Genomic DNA, 27499 nt, shown 5'->3' on the forward strand with positions numbered 1-27499 from the left:
TCATTGAAAGAGTACTCGGAATGCGATGAATAGGAACCGACAGGCTGATTACTTAAAGTGAAGTGGTCACACATACATACAAAGTAAGAGCTGTAGCATTGATAGAACATTACAAAACCAGCGCTAGCATGTGATTCAAGCCTGTATCAAACTTCTGAAGGTGACAGATTAATCTATTGAAAACGGTAAACTGAAATTAAAATTTTTGTGCGGCTAAGGCCTGATTTTTACTTTGGTGAAAAGATTACACAGAGCAGCAGCTGAATAACAGCTATGGACAGAATCATGTACTAACCAGTCTTCTGATTCTAGAGTTCGCCAATGTATTATCGCTAAATAAATAGATATAGAAACACTTGTGTTTGTAGTGTATATATTATTGTCTATTTAGTCAAGTTTCGTGCCTTAAGTCATAGCCTGAATTACTTCAGTTAACTACCCACAACAATCTTTCACCTGTGCCGGAATATCGACGTCTCAGGAACTCGCAAGGGTCAGTAGAGCCTCCAACAACCCTAGTTATGGCGTAAATTGGCCGGCCAATACCCGAAGAATTCTTAAATTTGACAGAGCTGCGCTCACAATAGTCTCAACCAAGATCTTCTCTGGCTATCATTGGTAAAGTTTCTTTTATGATTACTGCAAGAGTAGCATTATCTTTTATAATGCAACTTTTAACTACATACAATCAACAAAATAAAACTGTTTGCGCGGAAAATGGCTAAATAAAGTCCCACGTCGGACATTCTCGGTGTGTACAGGCATGTCACAAATTGTGGCAACACTTTCGCTCCGTTAATGTCTATCTTGGGCTACAATGGCAACATATTATCATACCAGCGAGAGGCAGTATTGGAAATTATGTCGACAGTGACCACGAAATGTGTAATGATTTGACGGGCAGGTAAGATGTATTACGAAACAGGCCTTAACGTCGGCGAACAAATAGCTCACGGACAAAGTGCCTTCTCGTCATCTGGTCAATATTTTTTCGTCCGCCTCGTGGTAGACGCCAACACCCTTTCTGTTGTAGTTTACGACACTGGTGAATGTTATTTTAACTTTTAAAAGAACTATTGTTGTACGAGCTAACGAAAACTGTATCACAAAACTCACAAAATTTCAGACGAAGTTCATCCAAGATATTTTTAAAGGCATTCGTTTTATAGCATAAGAGAATATCATTATCTTGAGAAGTAAGTGATTTTCGATCAATCGGACTTCTGGCAAAGTTTTATAGTTTACGCAACTCGTATTTCAAATGTAGAACTGAGTAACAAATCGAATAATCTTTCAATTCTTTGCTACGAATGAAACTGGTAATGACGTACTTTTTTTCTCAATTTTCGCTTTGAATTGAAAGCACGAATCTCAACAGCAATCCGTTAATCCTTTTATACGGGAACATTAAAATCCACTATCGCTCTCAATACCGAAAACAATCAGATTCTAATAAAATTGACGAAGAGGAAGTTTTATATGTAAGTAGTAGACAGAAAATCAGGTGAAGCAGAAAAAATCATTAAGATAACACTGAGTATGAGAGAAAAAAGTTTAATTATGAGCTCATAAATTTTGGTGTTGAAGTAAAATTACAAATATGCTGGGAAAAATAAGTTTAACTATTCAGCGTAATAGATCTGAATAAGACACTTAAATTCTGTCAAATAATATTTATTACAACGTGGTCGGAACTGTATAACACTCGGCAAGAGATAAGCAGGTTGGAAATTGCACTACATTGTAATTGACAGGACAAGCGTAAAATATGGTTCTCCAATGTAAATTATGGTTCATTTCTTCTCAGTTTTCAAGAAAATTTCGGTGGTCTGTGGATATGAAACTACAGGCGCCAGATAACAGAATGCACTAGGCTTTTCTTAGTGCAATTAGAATTTCTTTTAAGAAAATGACTATTTATATTCTGATTTGCCATTGTTTTTAATTTACCCAAATGCTATTATCATTACTGCCCATGATTTTGAATACAGAGGAAACGTGTCTGCTATGGGAGAATTCGCTAATGTGAGGCAGCTTGTTTCTGACTAAAGTAAGTGCTCATCTCTATTAGGAAGTATCAGAACTTAGTTCTCAAAGCGCCTGAGGCGTAGAGTAATGACAGTAAAATCTCAGACTCCTTGATTTTATAAGCTTTGAATTACGAGTTTTTCGGGTGTGTGCGCTTGTACGGCTGTAATATCTGAAGTTGAGTTGCTGTTGCACCAGTATTCATATGATTATGAGTGCAGCTCGCCACCCTAGCAGCTGTATTCAGACTCATATTTTTACTAAGTATCATGAGAAGATTGTGAACTTTTTGAAGCCATCTAGTGATGATCCTATTGTGCTAATAGTGGAGGGCATCATGTCACATTTGTGTGATAGACAAAGCAAGAAAAAACCGTATCGACATCATCTGTTTAACACCAGATTCAAAGCGTGAAATGAAGCGTCTTTTATGGAATTTATGGCATCGTTTAGACTGCATTAGCTACAAGAAGTAAATATCTGGTGTGCAGATAACCCAAGTGAAGCAGTAAACTCATTTCTGATTACTAGGTTGCTTGGAGTGGCCTACTTGAGAGCAGGTATAATGGAAAATGCTACGAACAGCCTATAGAAAACGGAACTCTTCCCATGTGACGGGCATATGCTTAGAGACAATGACTTTGCAATGCACCAGACTTTGACATACAAGATGGCATAACAGAGTAAATGTGAGTCCAAATGCTATGCGGTGAACTCCCAAAATCAGCAAACCACATCAAGTGCCACCAGCTCTATTAGAATCAGCAGGTTCTGAATCTGTTTCGTAGTTAAAATCGTCTCCATAGAGGGGAACTTTGAAACAATTCAAAGGGAAGAAAGCTTTAGCAGAACCAAAGGGGACAGAAGCGAAAGTTTTGTTCTTGAAAAATAAAAAGAGAGAGAAAAACACAGAAAACACAATATTCCGGTTATTCGGGAACTGACAGAAATTTGAGGACAGTGCTTCAGATGTGCAGTCTGAAGAAGAAGACACTGAATTCATACTACGCACTGGTCGTTTCTCTGAAGAGTAAAATAAGGAAATGAACATAGTGCGTGGCATCCTATCCTGGGACTCTCGAATAATGTTAATTTGAAAAAGAACTTTTTTATACCTTCACTGCGCTACTTTTTCACAATAAAAGCAGAAAATTTTACAGAGGCAGTAAGGAAGAGAATATTATTAATTGAGGGTTTACCTGTTTACTGGTCGATGTTAAGTGATTTCGGAGACGTCCCATACTAGGATACTATGTCTATTTCGATTCAGAGTTATTTGTTTGTGCCTTTTTTACATTTATATGTATTAAGCACCACCAATTTAACAAATCAAATTTCAAGTACAATGAGATCACTTAGATCTCCAACTAACTAACATACAGTTACACTGAGGTGACAAATGTCATGGGATAGCCATATACACCGATACAGATGGCGGTAGTATCGATTACACAAAGTATAAAAGAGCAGTGCACTGGCAGAGCTGTCATGTGTACACAGGTGATTCGTGTAAAAAAGGTTTCCGTCGTGATTATGGACGCACGACGGGAGTTAACAGACTCTGAGCGCAGGAAGGTAGTTGGAGCTAGACGCACGGGACATTCCACTTCGGAAATCGTTAGGGAATTCAGTATTCCGAGATCTACAGTATCAAGAGTGTGCCGACAATACCAAATTTCAGGCGTTAGTTCACATCACGGACGATGCAGTGGCCGACGGGCCTCTGTTAACTACCGAGAGCAGCGGCGTTTGAGTAGAGTTGTCAGTGTTAACAATCAAGCAACACTGCGTGAAATAACCGCAGAAATCAATGAGGGGACTACGACGAACGTATCCGTTAGGACAGTGCTGCGAAATTTGGCGTCAGTGGGCTATGTCGTAGACGATCGACGAGAGTGCCTTTGCTAACAGGACAACATCATCTGCAGCGACTGTCCTGGGAACATAACCATATCAGTTGGATGCTAGACGACTGGAAAACTGTGGCCGGGTGAGATGAGTCCTGATTTCAGTTGGCAAGAGGTGACAATAGAGTTAGAGTACGGCGCAGATCCCACGAAGCCATCGACCCAAGTTGTCAACAAGTCATTGTGCAAGATTGTGGTGCTTTCATAACAGTGTGGGGTGTGTTTACATGGAATGGATTGGGTCCAACTGAACGGATCATTGACTGAGAAGGATTATGTTCGGCCATTTGCAACCATTCATGGACTTCATGTTCCCAAACAATGATGCCATGTCACCGGGCCACAATTGTTCGCGATTGATTTGAAGAACATTCCGGACAATTCGAGACACTGATCTGGCCAACGAGATCGCCCGACATGAACCCCACCGAACATCTACGAGATAAAGTCGAGATATTAACTCGTGCACAACATCCTGCACCGGCAACATTTTCGCAATTATAGGCTGCTGTAGAGGCAGTATGGGTCAATATTTCTGCAGAAGACTTCCAACGACTTGTTGAGTCCATGTCACGTCGAGTTGCTGCACTACAACTGGAGAAACGAGGTGCGACACGATATTAGTAGGTATCCGATGACTTTTGTCACCTCAGTGGACAACAAATGTTGTAATATGAAGACGGGTAATGTGAGACCAGGACAGCTGCACATTAGTGATGAGGCTAGTATGAGTTCCACCAACACTGGCATCAATTACCTGCCTCATCCGACGAGGCTTGGACGCGGTCAGCCTCTGAAAATGTGTCTCACCGTCCACGAGCCTCTCCCATGTATCCCGCACTAGGTACCACAGTTGTTCAGGTGTGCGGTGGGCATCGGTTAATGTAAGCTCACGCTTCATTTTGGCCCATAAATTTTCCATGGGATTCAAGCCCAGCGCCCGTACAAACCAGTCGATCAGATCGACGTTAGCCTGTTGCGAAAACCTTAGCTGAACAATTCGACTCGAGTGAGCCTATCAGTGGTCCTACTGGAACTAGATCACTCCTTCGGAACAGCGCATCCTCGCATTCGGCACCGTAATACGTTTCATGATGTGCACTTACCGATCCACGGCGAGACGACCATAAATTCTTTGAAGTATCTCGGCCCCATTTGATAACATCCACCCCCAGCACAATAATGTGTTGCGACCAACACGCGAATGTAGCGTCATGTACTCTGGATCGTAACGTGCTCCCTGTAGGCCATTACCGGACCCTCGTTCACTGAGCTAACTATTGACTCATCTGAAAAGATTACATTGTGCCAGTCACTATCTACATTCAATTCAGTGAAGAGAAGCCTCTAAAGTTTGTGATAATCAGAGAGGGCCTGTTTATTAACAGCCCCGTGAGCTCTAAGCACAGCACACCGTAGGCAGTTGCGAATGTTTTTCGAGCTCTCAGGGAAATTAGTCTCATTCTTGAGTTGGACGGCGTTTGAAAACAGACGTTCCCTACCGATAATAACGCATTTTCTTACCGAGGTGTCGACATCTTTCCTAAGCCCGAACCCCGAAGCCACCAATTACCTCTGCCCCGCGCCACTGCTTTATCCACTTCTGCCGCGCGGGATTAGCCGAGCGGTCTGGGGCGCTGCAGTCATGATCTGTGCGGCTGATCCCGGCGGAGGTTCGAGTCCTCCCTCGGGCATGGGTGTGTGTGTTTGTCCTTAGGATAATTTAGGTTAAGTAGTGTGTAAGCTTAGGGACTGATGACCTTAGCAGTTAAGTCCCATAAGATTTCACACACATTTGAACATTTTTTTATCCACTTCTAGGAACAGCGAGGTTGAACGCCGCGCCTGTCTGCCGCTTCAGGCGCACTGAAACTGTGGTGTCACCGCCAGACACCACACTTGCTAGGTGGTAGCTTTTAAATCGGCCGCGGTCCATTAGTATACGTCGGACCCGCGTGTCGCCACTATCAGTGATTTCAGACCGAGCGCCACCACACGGCAGGTCTAGAGAGACTTACTAGCACTCGCCCCAGTTGTACAGCCGACGTTGCTAGGAAAGGTTCACTGAGAATTACGCTCTCATTTGCCGAGACGATAGTTAGCATAGCCTTCAGCTAAGTCAATTGCTACGATCTAGCAAGGCGCCATCACCAAGTTATATTGAGATGATAATACTGTATCAACAAGACCAATCATAGTATGAAGGCTTTCACGACCGGATGACATGTCTTCTGGTAAACCTTGCGGGATGTAAGGTCGTGGTCCATGAAACTCTTCAGCTCCTGATGTTTCGTCCAGTGCTTCGCTGGACATCTTCAGAGGGGTGTTTCTCCTCCGGTGAGTCGGCAAGACTCACCGGAGGAGAAACACCCCTCTGAAGATGTCCAGCGAAGCACTGGACGAAACGTCAGGAGCTGAAGAGTTTTATGGACCACGACCTTACATCCCGCAAGGTTTACCAGAAAACAAGACCAATGTTCACCAATTGTGGATTAAAGTTAAGTATTCCAGCAGCTACGTACTTTTCTTTATAGCATTCATTACGTATCCTGTTTCAGACCTCACGCCAGCCTGCGTGAGCTTATAGCGTGCATTTCGGCTTCCTCAAACAACACGGTGTTGGCACTTCTGCCGACACTTCAGAAACTATCTTATCGGACGAGTACGAGGACGCTATCAGTTGCGGCCTGAGTCTCGTTCAAAAATGGTTCAAATGTCTCTCAGCACTATGAGACTTAACATCTGAGGTCATCAGTCCCCTAGAACTTAGAACTTCTTAAACCTAACTAACCTAAGGACATCACAAACATCCATGCCCGAGGCAGGATTCGAACCTGCGACCGTAGCAGCAGCGCGGTTCAGGACTGAAGTGCCTAGAACCGCTCGACCACAGCGGCCGGCGAGTCTCGTACACAGCCGAAGGTATCCGAGCTTATGAAAACATGCGAACAGTTTTGTCTTCTCGACTGCACATGTGAGACCACCATAATAATGACTTTCTTCTTTCAGTTTCACGAAACTATTACAGACTGTTTAGTGTCCTCTCTAACAGCTGACGTCTCAGAAGATATTTCGTCAGCTGTTGGTATTACATCACTAACAGGCTGTTGATATCTCTGCTCTAAGATTACAGCTGACAAGCAAACAGGGGAGGTTTCTAGTACAGCAGATGTTTGTGGAATTTCCGTAACCTTGAACGTGGGCATGGAAGTAAAATAAATGCTGGAAACTTTTTTATCCAAAAGAATGTTGTACGTCAATTCTCACTGCGATTTGTTTCCAGATATTTTGAAAATTTGGTTACAATTTGCCGTTTTTGCCAGAAACAAACACTTAAAACAAGCCGGCCGCTGTGACAGAGCGGTTCTAGGGGCTGCAGTCCGGAACTACGCAGCTGCTACGGTTGCAGGTTCGAATCCAGACTCGGGCATGGATGTATGTGATGTCCTTAGGATAGTTAGGTTTAAGTAGTTCTAAGTCTAGGGGACTGATGACCTCAGATGTTAAGTCCCATAGTGCTTAGAGCCATTTGAACTTAAAACAGAACAACGGATCAGAACAACTGTTAGTCCCGTTGCTTCCAAGAAGTAGTAAAATAAGTTGTGGTATTTTCTTGCCCAGAATACGTAGCTCGGTCTCTGTCACTAAGTAAGTTTCCAGAACCCAGAACCCAGTACCAGTTGCCGTTACCTGTCTAACGGCTTCCAGGTACAAAGAAAATTTGATTATTGGTGCTTCGTGTTATTATTAACCGAATTTAAAACTTTAAAACACTATCATAATCTACTGATTAAGACGTATATCTTATGTTAAAAGCTTAACGCAATAAGACAAATATAAAAGTTAGAAAATATGTGTTTGTTTTGAGGCAGCGTAACTGACGAGGTGCTAATACCCGGACGTTACTTATCTATTATCTGAGAAAGACAGTATTTAGCGACCTCCAATAAACGTTATACATAACTTCAAACCTTTACTGAATTCCGTGACACTCCCCACAAAATGATGAAAGGAAGAAAGTTTATTGCCTCCTCCAGTTTCGCTGTTTATACAGCAGAAATTCATCATCAGATATGGCGTTTTAATTTATTAATTCTTTGTTAGCGGCTGTGCAAAATTATATCATTGTGCAACATATAGCTCAGGAGATGTAACATCATGAAGACTGAGTGAGATGCGTGACAAACTTGCTTTCACTTGAAATATAGCGCATACTACATAGAATATATCCACACAGTGTTTCATAATAAGAGCTCTTGGCGACTTCCAACAAACTACAAGCATAATTTCAAAACTTTTCTACACTTTTTCTCGCTTACATGCTTGACGTCAAATATTTGACACATTAACTCATTTGTATAGTAATCAAGGGTTTGAAGGTGTTTTATACATGAGATTCCGATTCTTTAAGGAATCGGGTGTTTACTGCTATTAACTAATTAGTTACGAAACTATTTAACGTATAATATATGGGCTTGGAATCTGGTCTAGGTTCAGAGCCCCTTAAATTTCAAGAGACAGGCTCCCAGTTTACTATTGGAGGAAAAATCTTATATCTATAGCTACATTGCTGGGTCATCGAAGCCCCTATATAAAATAAATGAAGATAATTAAGAAGTTTGTGATTAAAATCGACCAGGCGAACAGAAATCTCTAAGACCAGTCAGTAACAACACAAAAACGCAACGAATTGTATTTAAAATCCAATACTAACCTAAAGAGAGTTGCAAAAAACAATTACATGAAACATATAAAAACGACGATGGCGATCAAATACAAAAATTACAGGACAAAAGCGTTTAAAAGGGGACCAAATTGCTATGACTGGATGACTCCTTAATAACTTAATAATAACAGTTGACCCAGCTACTCCGTAACACGTTTATATCTCCATCCCAAAATTTTGTGAAGGAGACAAAAAATCTTAGTAACCTATACCACAATGTCTCATTATCATTTGAAATAAAAGGCAAGTCCTATGGAAATCATCGATGAGACCTCAGGTCGGAAAATAAAACACAGACAATTATTCAAATGTGACGTGCCGACACCCATGTTCTACATGTTGTATACACTGATGGGATCTCCCCCGTAGAGGAAGCCAAACACTCAGCTGTATACTTTTTCTGCTCTCCTTGGTCGGGGGATAGAAGCCACTGCCACGTAGCAAATTTAACAGATCGTGGTTTATAGCCATTGAATTATCGCCACTCAGCCTCCCACCAATACACAGTATTTTTCTTCACGTACATGAAGACTGCTCGCGGTGGACTGAACAAGGAGCGATTCGGAGAGAGTAAGTGTCGGCGACCGCTTCAGCAAACTTATTTCCCCCGATATCTATTTGTCTGGTACTCAGCAGCAAATGACCTCTTCTCTTGCCTTTGCAAGAGAAGAAAAGCTCCCAAGGTATCCCGAGCCATCCTCTCTGCTGGGTGCGTCTGTTCAGTGGCCCGAAGAGCGCTTGGGAATCTTAGCAGAGGAGCCACTTCCTCCCATCATATCGTCTCATCTGCTTCAGTACCCTCAGGATAAAAAAATTCCTCTTAATAGATACAAACATTTCTCTGGGAAGCTTATTCCGAAAACACATTCGGCAAACACGAACGAGCGACCGATACAGTCTTCTTGTTTAGATCAACCAGTGTAAACAGAAATAAAATCCGAGTATCGGCTTAGAACCTCATAAGATTTATTTATAAAGTCGTATCTGGAGTCCAGACCTCCCTCCACCACATAAATTTTAAAATTAGCCTGGGCCTCTTTGGCAGGCTGGAGGATCCACTAGTCCACGTGTGACTTTGGATACAAATTCTATCAACCTGTAATAACTCAAAACTCTGCCTCACACGGACCCTAAAACGCACCGTTGCCGACAGAGGGTTGTCGTAAAACCTTTCTATTGGCGATCGGGCAATTGATAAGGACTCTGGCGATTCGAAAACAGACATGGCTCATATACCTGATGCAACATGAGCAGGAGCCGTCATATGGACTGTAGGAGCTCACCAGAATCTGCACAGGAGCTAGGTATTGGGCTTGTTCGATAAACCCCCGTTGTTAGCCAAATATCACCGTGGTGTACCACGTCCAGTTTTTAAGATATGAAGGTTTACTGGTCCGTAAATCTAGCATCCATATTTGAGCCAGGACTGCATGAGGGCTGTATAAAATTTGAACATACGTGCTCGGTTTACTTATCAAGCATCATGATTTCTGCATTTTAAAGGATTTAGTCTCGAGGAATCTTAGTTTAAGGACTTACGTCTTTTAGCTACGATAGTTTTTCTTCAAAGACGAGGCCTTCAATTTTCAACTTTTCCTTAAAATTTAAAGTGGCCTTCCTTAGCTGTAAAACAGGCAAATCAAAAAGAGAACGAGAGAGTTTGGGAGGACTACAAAGTTTTCTCGCATGAGAACTTACAACCCGGTGCATTCGTCCATTCCTTCAGCCACCTGATCGTCATTTCCAAATGACGAATGGTTTTTGTGAGGTTGCGGGAACTACAGAACAGCGAGAAATCATTAACGAATGGGGAGTATCCTTCAGATGGGACGTTCTTCACTCTGATCTAATAAATCTTGCAGACAGAAAGAACCATATGAAGATAAGGACACGTCCACGGAAACCAAATTTGTGGAGCTGTAGCAGAATATTATGCTTCCAGGATTATAGTATGTCTTCTCCAGATCGAAGACTACATCAACAAGGAGCTGCTTACGTAGGAAAGCCTGCTGATTTTCTTCTTTCAGCAGAGTCAGGTTACAGAGTGTTCTGCCTGACACAGAGAACCGCAGCTATAATTATTTAAGTGCCCGCCGATGTTGTGCTCATGTACGAAGTTAAATTTACATCCTACCATGTTTTCTGGGTGATTCACATTTCTTTTCAGGCACTGTATATGTCACATAATATTGATAAGTCCTGATTTATTGCATATGAACAACTGGAGGCAAATACACTGACGAAAAACATTGCAACACCAAAAAATAATTAATATAGAGTAATTAAATTTCGGGAATACATTTGTTTAGGTAATATTTTAAAGTGATTAACATTGCAAGATCACAGGTTAATGTAAGTGCGAAATAAGCCATTGCAAATGTGAAACGCTGGTACATTAATAACCGGTGTAACTTCCACAATATTGAATCCAACCATGGAAATGTGCAAACACTGTGTTGTAGGGATGCTGGATGGCAGCTTCTTGGATGAGGGTCCTTGCACTTGATCAGTCAATACAGGCAGGTTTAATGCTGGTTGTGCGTGACGCTGGAGTTGTTATTTGATGATGTCCAATATCTGCTCGACTGGAGACAGATCTGGTGATAGAGCAGGCCAAGGCAACATTTCGACACTCTGTAGAGCATGTGGTTACAACAGCGGTACGTGGGCGAGCGTTATCCTATTCGGGAAAAAAACCTGAAACGCTGTTCGTAAATGGCAGCACAACAGCTCGAATCGCCAGACTGATGTACAAATTTTCAGTCAGAGTGTACTGGATAACCACGAGAGTGCTCCTGTTGTCATACAAAATCGGAAGCTAGACAATAACTCCAGGTGCAGATCCAGGGTGTCTAGCACGCAGATAGGGTGGTTGCAGGTCCTCAGCTTGCCTCCTTCTAACCAACACAAAGCAATCACTGGCACCGAATCAGGACAAGCTTTCATCAGTAAACACAACAGACCTCCAGCTGGACCTCAAATGAGCTCTCGCTTGATACCACTGAAGTCGCAAATGGTGGTGGTTTGGTATCAGTGCAATGCACGTTACAGGACGTCTGGCTCGGAGCTGCCCTTGAAATGACCGATTTGTGACAGTTCATTGTGTCACTGTGGTGTCAGTTTCTGCTCAGATTGTCGCCTCAGTTGCAGTACGATACGCCGAACACGATGGTCTTCCCTCTCGATAGTGCCGAGTGGTCGGCGGGAGCCCCGTCTTCTTGCAACCGCACATCCTGTTGACCACCTCTGTCAGCAGTCATGTACTGTGGCTGCATTTCTGCCAAGAGCTCCTGTAATATCGCAGAAGGAACATCCAGCTTCTCGTAGCCCTCTTACACGACCTCGTTCAAATACAGGGATGTGTTGATAATGGCGTCTTTATCGCATTAAAGGAATTGTTGACTAACATCAATTTACCACGTCCAGTCTCAAAGGTAACTAACGCTAACTACCGTTTCAGCACACATTTAAAGCAAACATGATTTGTATCCTCACTGTAGCTCAACTAGTGCCACTCTTATGCGACTGGCGCGATATCTGAACAATTACCTTTCAGATGTAGAAGTATGAATATCAAATTTCGTGTATTTAGCACAGCTTCTCCTTAGTGTTGCGATTTTTTTCCGTCAGTGTATTATCTGTACTGCGAATGTCAAACAAACATCAGTATGTGATACTAATGTATGTATTGGCCTGCCCGGTTAGCCGAGCGGTCTAACGCACGGCTTTCCGGAGTGGGAAGGAGCGCCTGGTCCCCGCCACGAATCCGCCCGGCAGACTTGTGTCGAGGTCCGGTGAGCCGGCAAGTCTGTGGATGGTTTTTAGGCGGTTTTCCATCTGCCTCGGCGAATGCGGGCTGGTTCCCTTTATTCCGCTCAGCTACGCTATGTCGGCGATTGCTACGCAAACAAGTTCTCCACGTACGCCTACACCACCATTACTCTACCACGCAAACATAGGGGTTACACTCGTCTGGTGTGAGACGTTCCATGGGGGTAGGGGTCCACCGGGGACCGAACCGCGCAATAACCCTGGATTCGGTGTGGGGCGGCGGAGGGGTGAAATCGACTGCGGTAGTCGTCGTGGGGTTGTGGACCACTGCGGCTGCGGCGGGTTCGGAGCCTCTCCGTCGTTTCTAGGTCCCCGGTTAACATACAATACAGTACAATGTATGTATTTTCGGTTAATAATGTTGTGAGTATAAATACCATAATCTCACAACTACGAATAGTGTCAGGCAAATTTTCTTTACATGTTATCTGACAGCAAATGATTGAACCCAGGCTCGCGATGGTGAAACTGCACCGAAATGGTTTTGGGTGGTAATCAAGAGTAATTTGTTTTCACTAAAGACAGTTCTGTAATAGTATATCTGAAATCAAGAAGCAGAGATACAGATAATCCTGCGAGGTCGGTGTGTTATTAATTTTGCAGAGCTTCGAAGTCAGTATCACACCGATTTCACCTGAAGAAAATTCTTGTGTATGAGGTATCAACAAGGTTGACATTTGCACTCAATATTCTCTAACAGCCATGACACAGTATTATATCATGGACACAGTCATCAAACACAAGCTCAACAGAAATCTCGACGCTTCTGTGATCGGTCAAAGAGGAGTAAGAGCTGCGGAAGGCAGGTGTTTGCGAGTGCAGCAAATCATATATAGGGCAAAAAGACGCGCACTGTTCAGGAATGTATCGTGGAAAGTCAGCGACGTATTCACCTCCACTAAGCCAGCAGATGTACTACCGTAGAACACTGTATTTCTACTGGTCATTCGATGAAATACAACGCAATAAAATTGTAGCTCATATTTCAATCTTTTGGAACTTCTTTATCAAACAATCAGTGAAAATACGACCGTCTGGAGCCCCTGTCAATCGCGACAGCCGTTTCCAGGGGTCGTGTCATAGCAAAATTTGGTGTAGTGCGTAGCCTGCATCATTCTGCGATTTTACGCCGTGCGGTAGATCGATGTGGTATGAGGCAAGCTTTCACCGCGGAGGGCGCTTGAGCAGGGCACAGATATGCAACAGAAGCAACGCATGCGCAGTGACAAATGGGTGCACCACGTATGCGTCTGTGCCGTTTTAAATAGGAGAGTTCACTGCACTTTCGTCATTATGCACCTGAAGACGGCAAGGAGACTCTGCGTCGAAATATTGTACAATAAGTTATTGACAACCAGCAGTTTGCCCGAAATTTCATGGAACAGGACTAACAATGTTTGTGGTACAATCTAATGGCTTGGCGAATCGTATTACTTGCAGTCCCACACTTTTCGCAGACGACTCAAGCGTTAGAAAGCGCTATTCGATAATTTTTTAAAGAATTATCCTACTGAAGCTCGAGAAAATATAGTTCTGTTGCAAAGACTGCCAAATACTGCTTGATGTAGAGAACTGTAAAGCTGTGCAATTTACGAAACTTAAAATATTAGCGGCTTTTGAGTACATACTTAATCAGTCAGAACTGTGTCAGTCACACGTTGTATCAGGGGAAATCAAGCGTGTACACCGAATATCATTTAGCGCTATTAAGCCTAGATTACAAAACACTCATAAAATTTACTACTGCAGGTGGTACCAATTCTCGATTCTTGCCAATTTGTTGTTGTCAGTATAGGGTGTAAAACAGTATTTTTGGATGTGACATACCATTGGAGACCATATACCTATAATTAAAAGGCGAATAAACTTTAAATTATGGCTTCCTTTGAATAAAACATGGAGCAGTAAAATTTTCGATGGTTTAGGAACAATTTAACATCCCCCCCCCCTTTAGTGTTTTAGGGTTAAGAAATTCATAATGTAACTGCTTCAGTTGGGAATCAATATCTAACGTTTCGATTTACTAAATATAACTATCTATGAGCCGTCATTTTAGGGTATGGTACACACACTCTTAAATGTTATTCTTGTTTACTACATGCATGTATCACATGTAAACAGCCCCTTACATAAATCTATATGGTTTCGTCATTGAGTGTGGTTTGCCTTAGTTATTCACATTGCACCATTAGGCCTATGCAGTGTATAACAGTTGATGAGTGTGGTACGTTTAACGTCTACAATGCTGATACCGTTGCCAACATCTACCATCAGTGATTTACGTACGAGATGCGTACTATACACTATGTATGTTACGTCCTACTATAGTCGTCGTTCTGGCTACGTTTCTCACGTTTGTTCCCTAATATTACTTTTTACATATTGTATGACTTCTTTATTTATGACTCCTGTTGTTGTTGTTGTGGTCTTCAGTCCTGAGACTGGTTTGATGCAGCTCTCCATGCTACTCTATCCTGTGCAAGCTTTTTCATCTCCCAGTACCTACTGCAACCTACATCCTTCTGAATCTGCTTAGTGTATTCATCTCTTGGTCTCCCTCTACGATTTTTACCCTCCACGCTGCCCTCCAATACTAAATTGGTGATCCCTTCATGCCTCAGAACATGTCCTACCAACCGATCCCTTCTTCTGGTCAAGTTGTGCCACAAACTTCTCTTCTCCCCAATCCTATTCAATACTTCCTCATTAGTTATGTGATCTACCCATCTAATCTTCAGCATTCTTCTGTAGCACCACATTTCGAAAGCTTCTATTCTCTTCTTGTCCAAACTATTTATCGTCCATGTTTCACTTCCATACATGGCTACACTCCATACGAATACTTTCAGAAATGACTTCCTGACACTTAAATCTATACTCGATGTTAACAAATTTCTCTTCTTCAGAAACGCTTTCCTTGCCATTGCCAGCCTACATTTTATATCCTCTCTACTTCGACCATCATCAGTTATTTTGCTCCCCAAATAGCAAAACTCCTTTACTACTTTAAGTGCCTCATTTCCTAATCTAATTCCCTCAGCATCACCCGACTTAATTACACTACATTCCATTATCCTTGTTTTGCTTTTGTTGATGTTCATCTTATATCCTCCTTTCAAGACACTGTCCATTCCATTCAACTGCTCTTCCAAGTCCTTTGCTGTCTCTGACAGAATTACAATGTCATCGGCGAACCTCAAAGTTTTTATTTCTTCTCCATGAATTTTAATACCTACTCCGAATTTTTCTTTTGTTTCCTTTACTGCTTGCTCAATATACAGATTGAATAACATCGGGGAGAGGCTACAACCCTGTCTTACTCCCTTCCCAACCACTGCTTCCCTTTCATGTCCCTCGACTCTTATAACTGCCATCTGGTTTCTGTACAAATTGTAAATAGCCTTTCGCTCCCTGTATTTTACCCCTGCCACCTTTAGAATTTGAAAGAGAGTATTCCAGTCAACATTGTCAAAAGCTTTCTCTAAGTCTACAAATGCTAGAAACGTAGGTTTGCCTTTCCTTAATCTTTCTTCTAAGATAAGTCGTAAGGTCAGTATTGCCTCACGTGTTCCAGTGTTTCTACGGAATCCAAACTGATCTTCCCCGAGGTTGGCTTCTACTAGTTTTTCCATTCGTCTGTAAAGAATTCGTGTTAGTATTTTGCAGCTGTGACTTATTAAGCTGATAGTTCGGTAATTTTCACATCTGTCAACACCTGCTTTCTTTGGGATTGGAATTATTATATTCTTCTTGAAGTCTGAGGGTATTTCGCCTGTTTCATACATCTTGCTCACCAGATGGTAGAGTTTTGTCAGGACTGGCTCTCCCACGGCCGTCAGTAGTTCCAATGGAATATTGTCTACTCCGGGAGCCTTGTTTCGACTCAGGTCTTTCAGTGCTCTGTCATACTCTTCACGCAGTATCATACCTCCCATTTCATCTTCATCTACATCCTCTTCCATTTCCATAATATTGTCCTCAAGTACATCGCCCTTGTATAAACCCTCTATATACTCCTTCAACCTTTCTGCTTTCCCTTCTTTGCTTAGAACTGGGTTTCCATCTGAGCTCTTGATATTCATACAAGTCGTTCTCTTATCTCCAAAGGCCTCTTTAATTTTCCTGTAGGCGGTATCTATCTTACCCCTAGTGAGATAGGCCTCTACATCCTTACATTTGTCCTCTAGCCATCCCTGCTTAGCCATTTTGCACTTCCTGTCGATCTCATTTTTGAGACGTTTGTATTCCTTTTTGCCTGTTTCACTTACTGCATTTTTATATTTTCTCCTTTCATCAATTAAATTCAATATTTCTTCTGTTACCCAAGGATTTCTACTAGCCCTAGTCTTTTTACCTACTTGATCCTCTGCTGCCTTCACTACTTCATCCCTCAAAGCTACCCATTCTTCTTCTACTGTATTTATTTCCCCCATTCCTGTCAATTGCTCCCTTATGCTCTCCCTGAATCTCTGTACAACCTCTGGTTCTTTTAGTTTATCCAGGTCCCATCTCCTTAAATTCCCACCTTTTTGCAGTTTCTTCAGTTTTAATCTACAGGTCATAACCAATAGATTGTGGTCAGAGTCCACATCTGCCCCTGGAAATGTCTTACAATTTAAAACCTGGTTCCTAAATCTCTGTCTTACCATTATATAATCTATCTGATACCTTTTAGTATCTCCAGGGTTCTTCCATGTATACAACCTTCTTTCATGATTCTTAAACCAAGTGTTAGTTATGATTATGTTGTGCTCTGTGCAAAATTCGACCAGGCGGCTTCCTCTTTCATTTCTGTCCCCCAATCCATATTCACCTACTACGTTTCCTTCTCTCCCTTTTCCTACACTCGAATTCCAGTCACCCAAGATTATTAAATTTTCGTCTCCCTTCACAATCTGAATAATTTCTTTTATTTCATCATACATTTCTTCAATTTCTTCGTCATCTGCAGAGCTAGTTGGCATATAAACTTGTACTACTGTAGTAGGCGTGGGCTTCGTATCTATCTTGGCCACAATAATGCGTTCACTATGGTGTTTGTAGTAGCTTACCCGCATTCCTATTTTCCTATTCATTATTAAACCTACTCCTGCATTACCCCTATTTGATTTTGTGTTTATAACCCTGTAGTCACCTGACCAGAAGTCTTGTTCCTCCTGCCACCGAACTTCACTAATTCCCACTATATCTAACTTCAACCTATCCATTTCCCTTTTCAAATTTTCTAACCTACCTGCCCGATTAAGGGATCTGACATTCCACGCTCCGATCCGTAGAACGCCAGTTTTCTTTCTCCTGATAACGGCATCCTCTTGAGTAGTCCCCACCCGGAGATCCGAATGGGGGACTATTTTACCTCCGGAATATTTTACCCAAGAGGACGCCATCATTATGTAATCATACAGTAAAGCTGCATGCCCTCGGGAAAAATTACGGCTGTAGTTTCCCCTTGCTTTCAGCCGTTCGCAGTACCAGCACAGCAAGGCCGTTTTGGTTATTGTTACAAGGCCAGATCAGTCAATCATCCAGACTGTTGCCCTTGCAACTACTGAAAAGGCTGTTGCCCCTCTTCAGGAACCACACGTTTGTCTGGCCTCTCAACAGATACCCCTCCGTTGTGGTTGCACCTACGGTACGGCTATCTGTATCGCTGAGGCACGCAAGCCTCCCCACCAACGGCAAGGTCCATGGTTCATGGGGGGGGGTTATGACTCCTATAGTCCCCATTTTTCTCATTGTTATTTTTATCTTGTCTCTCTCATATTTACATACAGGCTAATTAAGTTTTTTACGTGGTGTCTAAGAAGTTTTATTTTGTATCTGATATGGGTATGTAAGGCTCCCCTTCTCTTGAGGTTCTTGAATGTGTTCTTTTCAATACTTACGCACTGTAAGCTGACAGACCAGTCAGCCCAATTTTTTCGCTTACTTTATTGGTACCGTCCACGATTCGTATCGGTTTATACTTTCGGCGTATACGCCTCCACACCCTCCTAGCTCTGCGGCAGGTCGAACAACACGGTTCCTTGTTCGTCTCGGTGAAGTTCTGCCCTGGCTGCTCGTAGCGTTAAGTGGTGTTTGTATTTACACTTTGTATTGTACTTTGCCTTGCGGTCTCTGGCTATTGAACGCGTTGTCATTTTCAACCCTACACTGATGAGAGAACGTAAGCTTGACTTTCCATACAGACTGGCCCGACCGCCATGCGTATATGATTGTTTTCAATTAAGTGAATATGGCAGTCTTCTGGGCCTTATCTCATTTTTTGTAACTCCTTGCATGGACTGCGTAACTAGCCTGTGCCTCTTGTTTTTACAGTAGTCACACCTGAGGATGGAGCTCTAACGCTCTGAAACCGCCAATGTAGTTAAAAAGATAAGTTATGCTTATCCATTACGGAGATTTTAGAACCGTGACTGTATATTAATGTGAATAAATTATACACAACTGCAACCAGTCACTTTTTCATTAATAATGCTTTATTACATTAACCGGTTTTCGAACCCTTTCAGGTTCATCTTCAGATGATTTCGGGAGAATCCGGGAAGTAATGATGTAACTTCCCGGATTCTCCCGAAATCATCTGAAGATGAACCTGAAAGGGTTCGAAAACCGGTTAATGTAATAAAGCATTATTAATGAAAAAAGTGACTGGTTGCAGTTGTGTATAAAAAAGATAAGTTCCCAGTACAACTGAAGTGGATTCTTATTTATGAATATGGTACTCATTTGCGGATGTCCTCCATATAAAATACTTTGTAGCTATGAATGAAGACAATGAAATTAAAACAAGATGTGTCAACAAAAGTAAGCAAAGGAAAAAGCTGAAATTTCTGTAATGAAAGGCAAAAAATATAAAGTATTCCAGGTAAGAGACAGTGAAAACAAATTTGAATAACAAGAGAGCTTAGAAAAATGTATGCACTATGTTCTTCAAAATCCTATTGTAAAACAAAGAACAAGAGAATACGTTCTTAAATATCTGAGGATAAATGTAGTCAAATATTTTACACATTTTGGTCAGATATGAATCGGTCACAACGGAAAGTGTATGTTGCCACCCCAGTTCACAGCAAAGAATTTAAACAAAAAATCTTAACTAGAATGAAGAAGAGAATGTAGTCATCAGTTCAGTTTAAAAATACAAGATGATATGTTACTCATGTGTAAGTAAATGTTATTTTCAGCTTCAGGAATTGGTGAATGGTCAGTCAGCTAGTGGATACTTATTTGAAAACAGGGGAAATATGGAGACGAAAAGAAGAAAGTAATCTATTGAAAGAAAAGTTGGCAAATTTTTAGATCAAATAATTCCCAAGTTGTCATTCCATTACTGCAGAGCGTCTACGAGGGCATGCTGAAAAGTAATGCCTCCGAATTTCTTATGTGAAAACTTTTAAAGCTTTTTGAATAAAACAAACGTTATTAACATTCTACATCTTCATTTTTCATGTGTACGTATTTGCAACCCTTTGCCGCTAGAGGTCTCGGTACTGAGTCTGTAATGTGGCGGTGTGTGACGTTACTACGTCGGTGCGTCAGAAACAGTGTACTCTGCTCGAGGTTCGAGCTGGAAGTGTTCGTCCACACATGGAGCACCGCCTCCTTCAGCATGACAATGCCAGACCACACGTGAGCGCTGCGTCACCTGCAACAATCAGACGCCTTGGATTTACTGTAGTCCGTACAGTCCCGACTTGCCCCATCCCATTTTAGTCCATTTCCAAAACTTAAAGAACGCCTTCGGGGACTTCACCTTGACAGTGATGAAGCGGTGATACTTGTCATTCCACACATAGACATGGCAATCCCTAGATTTTTCTGATGACTATGGGGTGGATGCATGAAGAGTCTGGTGTACGACGGCTGTAACTTGATCCTTCACACCTGATCCTCCAGTCTGTTCAAAAGCAACCAATCGGCCTTTCTGAGCGACCGGCTGCCTCCTTTCGGGATTTGCTTAGTCTGGCAGATGAATCTTGATGGATAAGTAGTCACTTTCATGCAGGACGTGGTTCAATTCTCACGGCGTAACATCCACATGGACAAGCGAGCAGAATCTACATCTACAGAGCGATTTTTCTATGTATGGACAAACTGCAGTAAACGATTCCTGAGAGTAAAAGGAGCAAAACGTCATGTGGACATATGGCCGGAAGTGCGTTCTGAGGAAAGCACAACCACTGGCCTTGTGAAAGCACACATTATTCTTGTTCACAATACAAACATGTTTCAGAGAAGTTTCACCATTGTCAGTGGATTCATTTACTTTCTTTCACATAACATATAAAAACATTTGCAGGGCCGTATATATAGTTTTGAAATTATGATATTTAAATTCACTGCGTTATTAACAAAACACATATACTAGATATAGTATCACATCTTGACGTTTTTTAGGCTGTCCGACATTCACGTACAGCTGACATTATGCTCCAGTTTGTCATCTGCAGTTGTGTCAACAGCCTTGCCACAGGTCCCGTTAAATCACCGAAGTGAAGTGAAGTCGGGCTTGTCTAGCACTTGGATGGGAGACCGTCTTGATCCGTCGAGTGCTATTGGCGCGACGTTCGGTCGGTACCGTTGGACCTAAAGAGTGCCTGTTCAGACGGAGTTCACAGTTCTTCATCTGCAGTTAATCAGGATTCATCAATATTATGTTACATATATTTAACTAAATGTGCCTAAAACGAAACTGCCGCCTTTTTTACTTTCGTAACGGAAGATTATAACTCTGTCATTATCTTATATTTAGCAGTCAACAGTGATTTGCTATTTCATTCATTTAACGATAACTAAAAAAGCAATGGTTTCATTTTAGACTGAACATTTCGGTAAAATCATTGCTACACAATAAAAGTGAAGAACCCAGAAGGAGAAAAGGAAATGAAATGAAACTTCACGGATTGAGAAGGTATGTATATTGTTTCTGTGATTGAAATATCGAGTCAAATTTACAAAGAAATTGAAACCATGGGCCCCACTTATCAATATGACGATGCGCCTTTTCCGGCCTGGACGCATGCACTGATTCTATTGGAAAGGGTATCATAAAGTCGTTGTAATCTCTCCTAAGGGAAGCTGGCTTACAACTTTTTTAGCTGGTCCTTAATGTTCCTGATGCTGGCACTGGGACGTAGCTGACGTCCCAACTGGTCCCACAAATGTTCCATCTGGAACAGGCCAGGCTATGGGAATATCTCAACATTACGCGGACAGGTAGCGGAGACACGTGCCATGTGTGCCCTGTTGGAGAAGCTGTCGTATGAGAGATAACACATGAGGATGCAGGATGTTTGTCACGTACCTTATGCCGGCACAGTTACCTCATTCACCACTAGCCGTGTTCTTAAGTCATTCCCGATGGTTCTGTACAACATGACGCCAGGAGTAACTACGCTGTTCATCTCCAAACCAATGGAAGAATGGGAACTCTCCTTGGTCCCCACCATACTCGCCGACGTTGGTCACCCAGGGTGGTGCAGAACTGTGAATCATCGCTGAATACAGTGCGACGCTATTCATCAACAATCATGCTCCCGGTCACGGCACCACTCCAGACTCATCCGTTTGTGTTGTGGTGTTAACGGCGGTCTACATATGGAACATTAATTCTCTAGTCCGGCTGCTGTTAGTATTCGACCAACGGTCGCGGATGACATGAGTCTTTCAGGTAGTTCATTACTTGTTCTCGGATGACAGACGCAGATGTGAAGGGGTACGATGTAACTTGCAATTCTTAAAGTACGAAACCTCGTTAACTCAGAAGAATGTCTCTGTTTGGAAATTTAGTGTACTTCCTTCCTTGTTGTGCCGATGTAAGACCATTTAGAGTTTGTAGCCGATGTTTACAACATTCTTTGCGTAAATGAAAATTTTATAGTGTAGTGATTGTTATTTGTTCAAGTGATTATTTACCGTCTACTGAAGTTCAACTAGACTATCCAAAAATGATGAGTCCACGAATAAAGGAGTACTTTGTTTTCAGTAAGAACGCAATCTAGTGTAGGTCTATTATAAAACAAAATTCAGCAACAAAAGCAACGTTAGCTTAGATTTTGATTTTTTGGTTCTTTCTCTGTCTTATTTTATGTTATTGTAACAGAGATTAGCTTTCATTTTGTACATACTTTTCTGTGTATGTAGACAGTAATATCATGATGTAGGCATGTAGCAGTTATACGTAGTGTCCCAGAAGTACATAGTGCATACATTTTACACCCAGTAAGCAAATTTTCTCGATATTGGAGGAAACTCAAATACAAATAAATAATTACTAATCAAGGGGAAGTCGAATTCTGAAGATGAACCTACAATTATCTGACAACTCCCCCTCAGAAGTTCGAAGTGTACCGCCAGCATCATTCTCACTAGCAAATGAACCTTCCTTCAGTATCTAATAATTTAAATTTAAATAATTAAGAAGGCACTGATTCTATAGATTAAGGTACAAGTTATGAGTCTACAACAGCAGAAGAATCTGAAAGCTCAGAAGTAGATGATCTGAACTCAACGAGAAAACAGAGGAAGGAAATTGGCTGCGAAATGTCAAAAAATAGAATAAGTCGTAAGAACTAACTTCCAGAATTCTGGAATAATTGCAGATGAGAAACTTCTGCTAATCAGTGCAACGAAAAACTAGGCAAAGTTGCAAATTTCAGTTTTTTTTATTCACTCGATGACTAGTTTCGGGCCAGTATCCATTTTCTGGAATACCAATTTGACTATCTGTTACGATGATTTGAAAATGGGTTCCAGCCCGAAACTAATCATCAAGTGAATAAAAATAGTGAAGTTTGCAACTGTGGATAGTTTCTCGTTGTACTGAGTCGTAAGAAACTAGAAATTAGAAAAAAATTACAGTTTAAACTCAGTTGTAGCTGTTGAAAAATGGTTCAAATGGCTCTGAGCACTATGGGACTTAACATCTGTGGTCATCAGTCCCCTAGAACTTAGAACTACTTAAACCTAACTAACCTAAGGACATCACACACATCCATGCCCGAGGCAGGATTCGAACCTGCGAGCGTAGCAGTCGCGCGGTTCCGGACTGAGCGCCTAGAACCGCTAGACCACCGCGGCCGGCTGTAGCTGTTGAAGATGAAGTGGTATTAGATAATCAGAATCAAAGGAAATGCCAAGCTACGAAAATATCCTGAATAATGCTGTGCAGCCAGAACCTATGACTGAAGCTAACGAAATAACAAAAGAGCGTGCTAAGAAGGGCAAAGTGGATAAATCTATATGAAAAAGAAATTAAGTTGGAATTTATAGAATGAATGGCAGAGAGTAAAAAGTGTTATGGACAAGAAAAAAAGTAGAAAGAATTTATATAACAAGAAAGCCTATGAAAATGGGTACAGGAAGCTCATCCAAATTCTGTTGCGGATCAAAGAACAAGAGAATTGTTAATCAATGCCAGAGGACAAATTAATTAAAATAATTCACACACTATGGTCAAAAATGAACTGGGAACAACGGAAAGTGTACGTTTACTCCCTCGTTCATAGGAAAGAACTAAAAAATAATAGAAACAAGAAGAAACGAAAATGTAGTCTTCATAACAGTTTAAAAGTACAAGATGCTGCGTTGCCCGTGAGTATAGAAACGTTCTTTCCAACTTCAGGAATTGGTGAATTGTCAGTCAGCAATTGGGTTATACAGAGTAAAGAAGATAATTATTTGAAAATGGAAAAGGAACAAAAAGAAGAAAGCAATACACTGAAAAAAAAATTCGTAAATTTTTAGATAAAATTCCCAGGTTGTCATTCCATTATTGTATCTACTTCCAAGCTTTTCTTGGTGCGCAGAGTGAAAGACTGTGACAAAAAAAATTATAGTGATGGGTGATACGCTCAGAACCGTAAAGTACTTCACTCAAATGTGTTACAACTTTACGGCGTAGCAATTGGTATGACAATCATTCAAAAATATTTGGTGAAAGGACACGCTCAAATAGGTTCCACGACTGAACGCAGAAAAAGAAGCACGATGCTTATTCCCAACCTAATTACGTTGATGTGTTAAAGGAGGAAAGGTGTGGTGAACAAGGACAGTATAAAGTAAGTATGTCACGACTTTTTTAAAGACTTCGCTGTACTATAAATCACTTTTTCCAGGAAATAAAGTGAGATATGCATATGTTACAGACACGTCACCTCTAAGGTATAATCAATCTGTGGGTACTGAATTTAAACTGGATTTTGAAGAGTATTGGAAATTACTTCCAAGATGCCCCATAGGAAATATAAAAAAAATCTATGCATTGGATCAGTTGGAAATTGCACAAGATTATCATAATTTAATGTCTATAAAATAAATTATTCTAAGAGGTTAGTATCAATATAAAGATCTTATTTACAAACAAAGTTAAGCAAATCGTGGGAAAAGCACAAAGAACTTATTTTTGTGTGAATATGCTTTAAATCCATACCAAATTTGTTTTATTTGTTTGTATGCTAAGTTATGTTTGCAACATTAATAACTATCTGAGTGCAAAACACCTTCACTTTTCTGCGTTAACAATGTTTTGTTACAAAACCTCGTATCTTGTTAAATAAGCAAATAAGTACGATGCAACTGACAAATAATCTGTGCAACAGGTATTTTTACTTTAGTTTGACTCAACATCTCTTTAAATTAATATGATTTGAATCAGTTTAAAATCTTGTGCATTAGAAAGTTTTTTTAGTTTGCTATAAAATATGTATTATTGAGTTACGAGCTGTTCACTTAAATATGAGCACGTATTCAATTTTTAAACAGATTTCGCAAGCCCCTTCTCATCGGCCTGAAGTTAGCATATAGCTCCATTTACACATTCGCGGCTGACTCTGTATCTGTGTCGTATAAAGTAGGGCCAAGGCGAAATACGTTTATCTTAGTAGTTTAGGCGTATCTTCATGCTGTACACACAGTGATTCATCTAAGTTGTTCACCTCAGACATTTTCTGAATGATTTAAGATGCCGTAATTCTGTTTTCGCCCAAATTAATTTTGTAAAAGTCCTGCCTAAAAGATGTATGATTTCGTTTCCTTGCTATATAAATTACAAATATACCGGTATCAACTTCGCTGTTTCAAATAGAACTATAGCAATTCCTGCTGCTAGTATCGTTGATCTAAAGCAGACGAATTCAACGTCGCTTCACTCTTCAAAGATCTGGATAGTATTTTCGGATAAATTATAATATTTAGAACGTATGTTATATCTCTATTGAGCATGAAACCGATTGCTGTCTTATGTGGAAGTTCGTGTTGTTACCGGAACCGTAGCTTCAGGCTGATGAAGTGCTGCAGCTGCACACAGCTCAGAGAAGCTACTTACAAAAGCGGAATAGAAGAGAAAATTTTAATTTAAATCTGATATAAATTACACTTGGCTACATGCAAAATAATATCGTAAATACAGAAACCTTACAGCGAAAGGAAAGGAACTTTTAGTATCTGCTTAGCATTTCTGAAAAGTGAACAATAATTGCCGGCCGCTGGTGGCCGAGCGGTTCTAGGCGCTTCAGTCTGGAACCGCGCGACTGCTACGGTCACACGTTAGAATCCTGCCTCGGACATGGATGTGTGTGATGTCCTTAAGTTAGTCAGGTTTAAGTAGTTCTAAGTTCTAGAGGACTGATGACCTAAGATGTTAAGTCCCATAGTGCTCAGAGCCATTTGAACCATTTGAGTATCTTCCTAGAGAGGAGAAAGGAGGTCCACGACCAATTAATTATTTGGATTCTGGTGCTCTGCGCACAACTATTTTTAAATTAGCTGATGTTACTATGTCCGCCCCGATAGCTGAGTGATCACTGTCTTTCACGGTGCTCGGCGTGAAGTGGTGTAATGTTATTGTAAACCATGCGTATAGAAACGTGTTATTTTTGTTCTTCCCGTATCTATCCGGGACATGGAATACAGTTCGTAAGAAATGATTGTAAGATCTTCAAATTCTGCCGATCGAAATGTCATGCGGCTTTCAAGAAGAAGAAGAATCCACGTAAAGTAAGGTGGACCAAAGCTTTCCGAAAAACAGCAGGAAAAGAACTTGCTGTAGATCCAGCTTTTGAATTTGAGAAACGAAGGAACATACCACTGAAGTATGACAGGGAGATGCCAGCGCGACATCAAGGAGGTTCACAGGGACCTCTCACTCATCCGGTCTCCTGCGGCAGGCCTCAAGGAGAGGGCCAAGGAAGAAGCCTTCGTTCAGGTTGAGGAATCTGACACAGAAATGGAAGTCGCAGAGACTGTTGAGCCGATGGGAGCTTAACCGTGACTGTGTGTACTTATTTGTGCTAAAGGAAAGTGATCCGAAGGACTGAAATTGACAAAGAAAAGTAATCCGTGATGTGTAGCATATTGCATTGTGTTAATTGATGACAAGTTTATTTAAGAACTTACTGTTCTAATTTCACCAAATAAATTCGATAAGTTACCCAAAAAAAAAAAAAAAAAGTGATCAACGCGGCGGCCTGTCACCCGAAGGACCCGGGTTCGATTCCCGGCTGGGTCGGAGGTTTTCTCAGCTCATGGACTGGGTGTTGTGTTGTCCTCATTATCATTTCATCACCGCCATCAGTGGAAGGCAACGGGAAACCACCACTGGAATCACTTCCCTAGACGCTCATGCGGTGGACCTCTCCGACGAGGCTTCCCCCAAGACCAGACCTGCCGTAGGGCAGAACACAAAGTTTGGTATTACTATCGCGCTCTCTCCCTTTTTAATAGGGGATGGAAGCAGAAAATATTATGAAGAGCATATAAATTAAATTTTCTTCTCTACATTAGTAGCGATGACTTATTTAGCTGCATGTATCATATAAATAAAAAGGCGTGGATGGAACAAAGTAGAATTATGAGAGACTGACCACCAGCTTAGTCAGAAGCTGATGGTGGAAGGAAGCGACTGCGTCCTTATTAAGCAATCAACTAACTATCAACAACTCGCCATTTTGGAATGTGGTTTCAATGCCTTAACCGCCGCCTCACATCGATAAGTTAAAACAAAGTG

At 41.4% G+C, this 27499-nt stretch overlaps 1 protein-coding gene and 1 pseudogene across 2 annotated transcripts in view; one reads left to right on the forward strand and one right to left on the reverse strand.

Moving 5' to 3' along the window:
* The window catches only part of LOC124721797 (protein turtle homolog B-like), a 406195-nt gene that overhangs the window by 235952 nt on the left and 142744 nt on the right, over positions 1 to 27499 (reverse strand). The gene's annotated exons all lie outside the window — the stretch shown is intronic.
* On the forward strand, positions 26304 to 26931 carry LOC124721798 (annotated as a pseudogene).

Source organism: Schistocerca piceifrons, chromosome X, assembly GCF_021461385.2.
Source record: "Schistocerca piceifrons isolate TAMUIC-IGC-003096 chromosome X, iqSchPice1.1, whole genome shotgun sequence".
Lineage (NCBI taxonomy): Eukaryota > Metazoa > Arthropoda > Insecta > Orthoptera > Acrididae > Schistocerca > Schistocerca piceifrons.